The sequence below is a fragment of the Poromitra crassiceps genome (genome assembly GCF_964638095.1).
Source record: "Poromitra crassiceps genome assembly, chromosome: 15".
Classification (NCBI taxonomy): domain Eukaryota; kingdom Metazoa; phylum Chordata; class Actinopteri; order Beryciformes; family Melamphaidae; genus Poromitra; species Poromitra crassiceps.
The window spans coordinates 3053240-3060754 of NC_139634.1; positions in this window are offsets into that span (position 1 = coordinate 3053240).

Consider the following 7515-nt stretch of genomic DNA (forward strand, 5'->3'; position numbering starts at 1 on the left):
ATTAAGTTACGTTACAGGGTGTTCACTCATTGCTGATGAAAATGCGTCCTACATGTTGATTGCTTCCTGATCGTTACATACATACATTACATTACATACGACCTTTACAGACAAACACTGTTGATGACAGAGGAGAGCTTTCTCTAACTTTAAACTGAAAACCAGCCTACAGCTTCTGGCTCTTTAGATTGAGACCGTCGAGGTGTGTGTGTGTGTGTGTGTGTGTGTGTGTGTGTGTGTGTGTGTGTGTGTGTGTGTGTGTGTGCGTGCGTGCGCGTGCGTGTGTTCGCGCGCGCGACTCCACATTATGAATAGTGAAAGGAGCCGTTTGAGTGAGCGTCTTGATGTTTCCTTTAGAAGGAAAGTCAAATATGGACTCTACAGCAGAGCTGTTCACTGCTCTTAATACTATGCACCTTTTTAGGGCCCTTCAAACGTAAACAAACTATTTCTCTTTACATCTTAAAGTCATATTCTTGAAGAGTAGGACTTCTAGATGGGCAATGTGCTCTTTTAATTGTTATTATTGCACCATAATTCAAAGCCCAGGCCTGTTTGGCTACAATGTTTACAAACAATACAAACGTAAACAAACCGTTTATGGCTTTTTGTCTTTTTACAAACGGATATTCTTTGTGTCAAGAGCTCCATCACAGTTAAAAGATACTTTCAATGTAAAAGCAAGAAGAACAAAATAAAAACAGTTCACTTATGTTTGAAGGGCCCTAAAAAGTGACAGACTATACCTTTAACATGACAGACTAATGACAGGGCTGTTGTGAGGTGAGATGATGTCGGGGAGGCTGTGTCGGTTGTTTGGCTGCTGGCAGCTTTCTGCACAACCGAGCATCCTATCACCTTTACACTCCACACTCCACACCGCACGTCCAAACACCTTCACACTCCACACCGCACCTCATACAACTACCATAGTTACGTCTCCTAGCAATGCTAGAGTCTATGTGTCATCTGTGTAGGCTTGGGCCAAATGTAAATATTGGAATATAATCCCGCCCAAATATCACAATATAATACTAAATATAGCCGCAAGTGGCAATAGCAGGGGTTCATGCCTTGTGCAAATTGAAGCCCTAATAGTCCTGGAGGCAAATAGAGCACGTTCTGGTGAACGTGTGGAAAAAAGTTGCTTGAAAATTGGAGAAACAGCATGGGAGTTATGGCCTTTCAAATTTGGGAAATTGAACCTGTAATTACGACTGAGGGCTCTGTTCCGACCAGAAGGCAGTTCTGTCAGGCTCCAATGTCAGGTGAACAGATCCCTATCTATACTGTCCACCAGGGGGCGTGAGGGAGGGAAGCGGTGAGGGAGAAGCCTTGGGAGAAGCTTGTTCATTGGTTTATCAGTTTGCTCATTGTCCGTATGTGTCTCTTACCTTCTGTAATGTTCTGTATGTCTTTTCAGATTGTACTTGGACTCCACAATTGCCGCTTACAGCTGTAATTATTATTGATGATGTTCATATAGTTGATATTACTGTTGTTTTCAGATGACCAGGAGGTACCAACCCAGACCAATTCTCCTGTTCTGTCAGAAGCTCGCTCAGAACTGACCCAGCCTGATATTACCACAGAGCCATGGGGTAAGTAGTCTCGCTGGCCAGCCTCCTCTCCCTTCCGTCCGAGGAGTCTGGCGCCGCAGGTCTCCATAGTGGGATTGCGATGGACGGCGCTTAGCAGCAGTGCCCTTGGAAAATAGTTTTCAACAATCCAACTTGCCGTTTTAAGCGTGTAGCAATGAGCTAGTGTGTAGGTTTCTGCCGTTAGCTTGCTAGCTAGTTAGCGTTGTTGTTTTCACTGAGGCGGCAGGGCACTATTTACAGCGACACACAGGGAGGAGGGAGCAGAAGCCGCTCTGATTGACATGGCCGGAGCCAATGACAGAGTTTGTAATAAGCCGGGAGCGGACATCCGGCTGCCACCGAAACAGTCGCTCCAATGGGAGAGCAGCTGTAGGTCAGGGGAGGGTTTATCCCTGTTGCCTGTTTCTGTGGCGTCAGACTCCTCGGATGGAAGGGAGAGGAGGCTGGCCAGCGAGACTATGCGGTAAGAGACCCATAGAACCTCAGAGCGTCTCACAGAACATTTTAGAATCTTAGAAACTTCTGAAGCCTGAGGAACACAATGGAACTTTACCCTGGAGAACCTCACAAACCCTTATAAAACTTCATAGCACCTCATAGAATCCAGGTAGAACCTTATAGAACCATCCAGAACCTTTCAAAAGCCTCTAAAAAACATCATAGGACCTCATAAAATCCTCTAGTCTACATCCTCCCTTTACCTTGCTTTGCATTGCCTGCACAGATGCAGTAGATGGCGCTGCTGTGTCTCTTTTATTTTGTTTTTGTTTTTGCCCTGTTATCTGCTACCAATCAAACACTTTGCATCACAAAATTAATTTATATATTTAGTCATTTGTTGGATTTTTTCAGAAATATTACTCTATGGATTACTTTAAAGTCGAACTGAACCCGTTCGTCACGTGCATATGAGTCCGTTTCAGACTGAAAACATAGTTTGTCTAAGATGACAGGTTGAGAGGCGGGTCATAGTATCATGTCGATGATTTTGTTTGACAATTCTGGGGACTGGATTGGGCTTTGGCCAATCCTGGCGTGTTCCGCCTCCAAATCGAGTGGGATTCAGTGTGTTGTGGCGCTCCCCGCGGGAAGAGCTTGGTGACGCGAGGTTAGTGGCTGAGTGGAGCTCAGCGAGCCGCAGGCAGCCAGCTGCCTTCGTGTTGCCGAGCGGAGAGTGCAGCACGTCGGCCTGGAATCTCCGAAGTGCGACCCCTGACAACCAAGCTCTCGGATGCGCGCGCCATTATCGCTGCTGTAAATACGATATCCCTGGAATGCGCGTTTTAACGAGCCAGTTACATTTCTTTGCATTCTTAGATTGATTGATTGATTGATAACTTTATTGATTCAATAAGAGCAGAATTGTGCAAGACAATACAACAAAAATATTGATCAAAAGGAATAAAACACAATAAAGCCCAAGGGCTTGTTGCCATTGTGGTCCTTTGTATGGGACAAGTGGAGTGAATATGTGTGCAGGTGTGAGCGCGTGTGTGCGCGGGCAACAAACACAAACAATGAAACATTTAACAACACAACCATACACTCAATGACTGATTAGTCATTGACTGAATGGTTATTTAAATAACAACAAAAAATGCACCAATCAATAAATAAAAAGACAGACCAGCTCATATAATAAATCAAAGACCTACCTAGGGTTTAAAAACTGCGAGCATACAAGAGACAAAAGAAAAATAAAAGGTTAGGAACCCATTTGGGAACCAACCAGCCATTTTTTCAAGGCGAGCTTAAAAGAAAACCTGGAATTAAGGGTCTTTATACTCTCAGGGAGTTTGTTCCATAAAATAGCTGCTGAGTAAGAGAAGGTACATTTACCCTTTAAAGATTTAAATTTGGGGGGAACAATGTTGGAGGTGCTTCCTCTTGTGGAGTAGCCATGTACATCACTGACTTTACGGAAGTAGTCAGAGAGGTAGCGAGGAGCCTCCCGTTTAAAAATCCTGAAAACCATGCACAGTTTGATCTGAGAAACCCTCTCCTCCACTCTGAGCCACCTAAGGCTAAGGAAGTGAGAGGGGAGGAGATGGACTCTGGGATGCAGTTTCAGGATAACCCATATTAATTTATTCTGAGATGTCTGAAGCCTGTTTTTAAGTTTTATGGTGATTGCCGTGAACCAGGAGGAGCAAGCATAGTCAAAATGACATTGAATCAGAGCATTTGCCAAGGTTTCGAGGGCGCTCTTGTCTATGAAGGATGAAATTCTGGCTAAGAATTTGGTTTTTTGATTTACCGTACTTTGGAAATTACTTTTGAGGCCATGCTCTCTCCAGAGAGTTTGTTATCTAAAATGCAGCCAAGGTACGTAATCTCCTCCTTGGTGTTAACAGCTACGTCACCCACCATAATTTTAAACCCGGGGGACTTTTGTAAATTAAAATTTGACCCAAATAAAATAGACTCCGTTTTCCCCAGATGAAGTGATAATTTGTTGTCCGAGAGCCACACACTAACACTGTGAAGCTCACTGCTCAATTTCCTTTCGATCTCCCCCCTGTCCTTGTGAGAGAACAGGAGGGCGGAGTCGTCTGCGAAAAGGAACAGGTTGCAATCACAGGCCGATTGCATATCGTTTATATAAATTAAAAAGAATAAAGGCCCTAAAATACTTCCCTGGGGGACCCCACACGTCAGGGGGAGGGGACAGGACAGCGTTCCGTTTATGTCCACCACCTGCTCCCTACCCTCCAGGTAGGACCTAACCCAGTTGAGGGAAGTGCTGTTGAAGCCCAGGGCCCCGAGCTTACACAGTAGAACGTCATGGTTAACGGTGTCAAAAGCTTTTTGAAGGTCCAGCATGACCATACCACAGTATTTACCAGAATCTACTTCCTTTCTGATGTGATCGGTTAGAAAAAGCAGACAGGTGTCAGTTGAATGTGATTTTCTGAATCCAGACTGAAATTTAAACAGGAGCTCCCGAGATGCAAGATAACTGTCAATTTGTTCAAAAATGACTCTTTCCATTAACTTAGATATGGAAGAGAGAATTGAGACTGGGCGATAATTTCCTGGTTCTAGTTTACTTCCTTTTTTATGAAGGGGGATTACCCTGGCTTGTTTGAAATCATGGGGGACATGACCTTCTCTAATAGACAGATTGATTATATGAGTAATAAAAGGTGAAATCAAATCAGCTGCATCTCGGATGAACCTGCTTGGGATGTTATCAATACCTGTAGCTTTAGACGGCTTAAAGGCCCTGAGCTTCAACAGCACCACCTCCTCTGACACCTCCTGAAACTGGAAGTCGTCCGACCGTACTCCTAAATTCGAGTAAAAGCTCTCAATGTGGTCTTTACCATACCGTCCAGAGTGGGAGGGTAGTTTACTAACCAAGGTGCTAGCAATGGTTGTAAAAAATCTATTAAAGATGCCAGCGACAAGGGATTTATCAGATGTTAGGGTGCCTTCAGAGTTTAAGTTCAAGTTGAGTGATCTTGTTTTGAGCTTGTTATTGTATTTGTAACCCAATTGTTTTAAAGATTTCCAGAGCTTTTGAGGATCATCTTTATTCTCTGCAATTACCTCATTATAGAACTCTAATTTGGCCTTTTTGATCAGCCTATTTACTTCATTTCGGTGCTTTTTAAACAAGCCGAAAGAAGCTTAATCTTTTATCTTCTTGAATTTCTGCAGGCTATCATTTCTAACCGTAATGGCTTCAATGATTGCTGCATTGATCCAGGGTTCAGTTCTAGTTTTAAACCTGACCGATTTGACCGGGGCCAGCTGGTTAATAACCCCTAGAAATGATACCTTAAACAAGCACCATGCATCCTCTGCCGCTGACATATTGAGAACCCGTGACAAGTCCGATTTTCCTAGCTCGTGTTGTAAGGACTCCTTATTATAGTTCCTCATGGATCTAATTTTGACCGTGTGGTGGCAGTTTATCACCGGTCTCTGAGTTTTACGTGTACAATAAATGAATGCATGATCACTTATGCCATAATCAATTACACCGCTGTTGGAAATATTGGACTTGTCAGAAGTAAGCACAAGATCAATAATAGATTGTGACGTGGGGGATACTCTAGTAAACTGAGAAATTAACTGGTGGAGACTAAAAAGTTTGCAAAAAGCCTTAAAGGCTTTGAAACTGGAGGAGTCATGTTTTAGCATATTTGTGTTCAAATCTCCAATGAGAATTGTTTCGCGTTTACCGTGGTCAATAGCGTTGAAAAAAGACTCTTCCAGATACTCATAAAAGTCTGACTGGGTCGGTGGACGGTATAAAATCCCGACTAAAAGGGGTTTGGTTTTAGGCATTAAAATATCCAGCCAAACCGCCTCAATATGGGCATTTTCCAGATCAGACCTTACATTGAAGCAAATGTCCGATCGAATGTACCCACACACCCCACCCCCTTTCCTGTTTCTATCTTTCCTTATAATTGAATAATTTTGTATTTCAATCTCAGAATCGTTAATGGAGCTATCCAGCCACGTTTCTGAGAACGAAATAATATGAGCCTTGTTGCTCGCAAACAGCAGCCTAATTTCATCTATCTTATTTACAAGACTCCTAACATTGAGGTGGATGATATGCAACCCTCGAGCCGACCACAGCCTGTCCATGGACATGCACAAACTGTCTGACAAGGGTGGGGTGATTGGGGTGGAAAGATGGGTTAAGCTCTCCATCTGAGCTAAGGGGCCTGGATTAACATTTATGTTACCAGATACTAAAAGGAGTAATAAAATTGCGGATCGGGTTAAGGCATTTTTGATACCGTTATTTGGCCGTTTAACCTTGGCAATACATGTTCCTACAGACACAGATTCATGCAGGATAATAGATTTTAACACCAGTAGAGCAGGAGGAAAAACAGTTCTTATGTGATCCACTATAAGTAAATTATAAAGACCATCCGTTGTAAAGTTAGAGTTAACTTGATTGACAGTGTCCGTTTTATCACTAGGTAAATGAGCAGGGACGTACAGTTCATTTACATGCACAACGGGTGGAGAAATCATGGTGAGAAAAGCTAAAATAAAACAAACCATGCTGAATTGGGCCATAGCTGGACCACGGTAACTGTCGAAAAGCGATGCTGGTAGTGTAGCACTCAAGTCCGGCTGAAGCCTGGGGGTGCTGGGCTGTAGCTGAGGTGCGTCGTTAGCTTTAGCCTCTTACCAGGGATGTACCAAAAGATACAAGGCTAGCTAGCCTCCGGAGTAGGCCGCTGGAGCCGGTACGAGGTAGCCCGCCACCTCGCTAGGATAGCAGCTACTGGGAGGAGGGTTCCAGCTCTGAGAGGGGATCAGAGGTTTCCGGCTCTTCCCCAACTTATGGCGCTGGCACCCTGGACGGATCAACTGTAGGTTGAAAGCGAACCCCGCCGATGCAGGAGCCGATACTCCCTGCCGCTGGTAGAAGCTAGCTGCTCCGGGGAGGGGAGCCGCCTTGAGCTAGTAGCCCCAAGGTAGCTCCACTTAGCTTCCGCGACAGGCCCCGCTTGATGTTTGCCGGATAGGGGTGGCATGTCCACCACGGATCCTGGGTTGAAGGCGAACCCCACCGTAGTAGACGTTGCAGACTCCCGGGCGAGGGCAGGGTAGACCCCGCTGCTGAAGAGGCCAGTGTCTTCCCGCCGCAGGTTAGGTTGTTGAACCAGATGTAACGATGCTCACTGAGCCAATGAGAGGCAGTGTGTATTTAATATGCCACACAGCTGAACATCAAATATTCAAGGTGTGTTTTGGTTTTGTGATTATTAATTACAAAAGGAGACGTTGAGATATATCCATTCTGTATCTTGTTCTCGTTAAAAATTTAGTCAAGTCATATTTTTGTTTCTGCATCTTGTTTTTTTGCCACTTTTGATTTCACTCAAGAATCAAACAGTACAAATCGAAGGTACCATGACGACGGAGGCCTGGTACC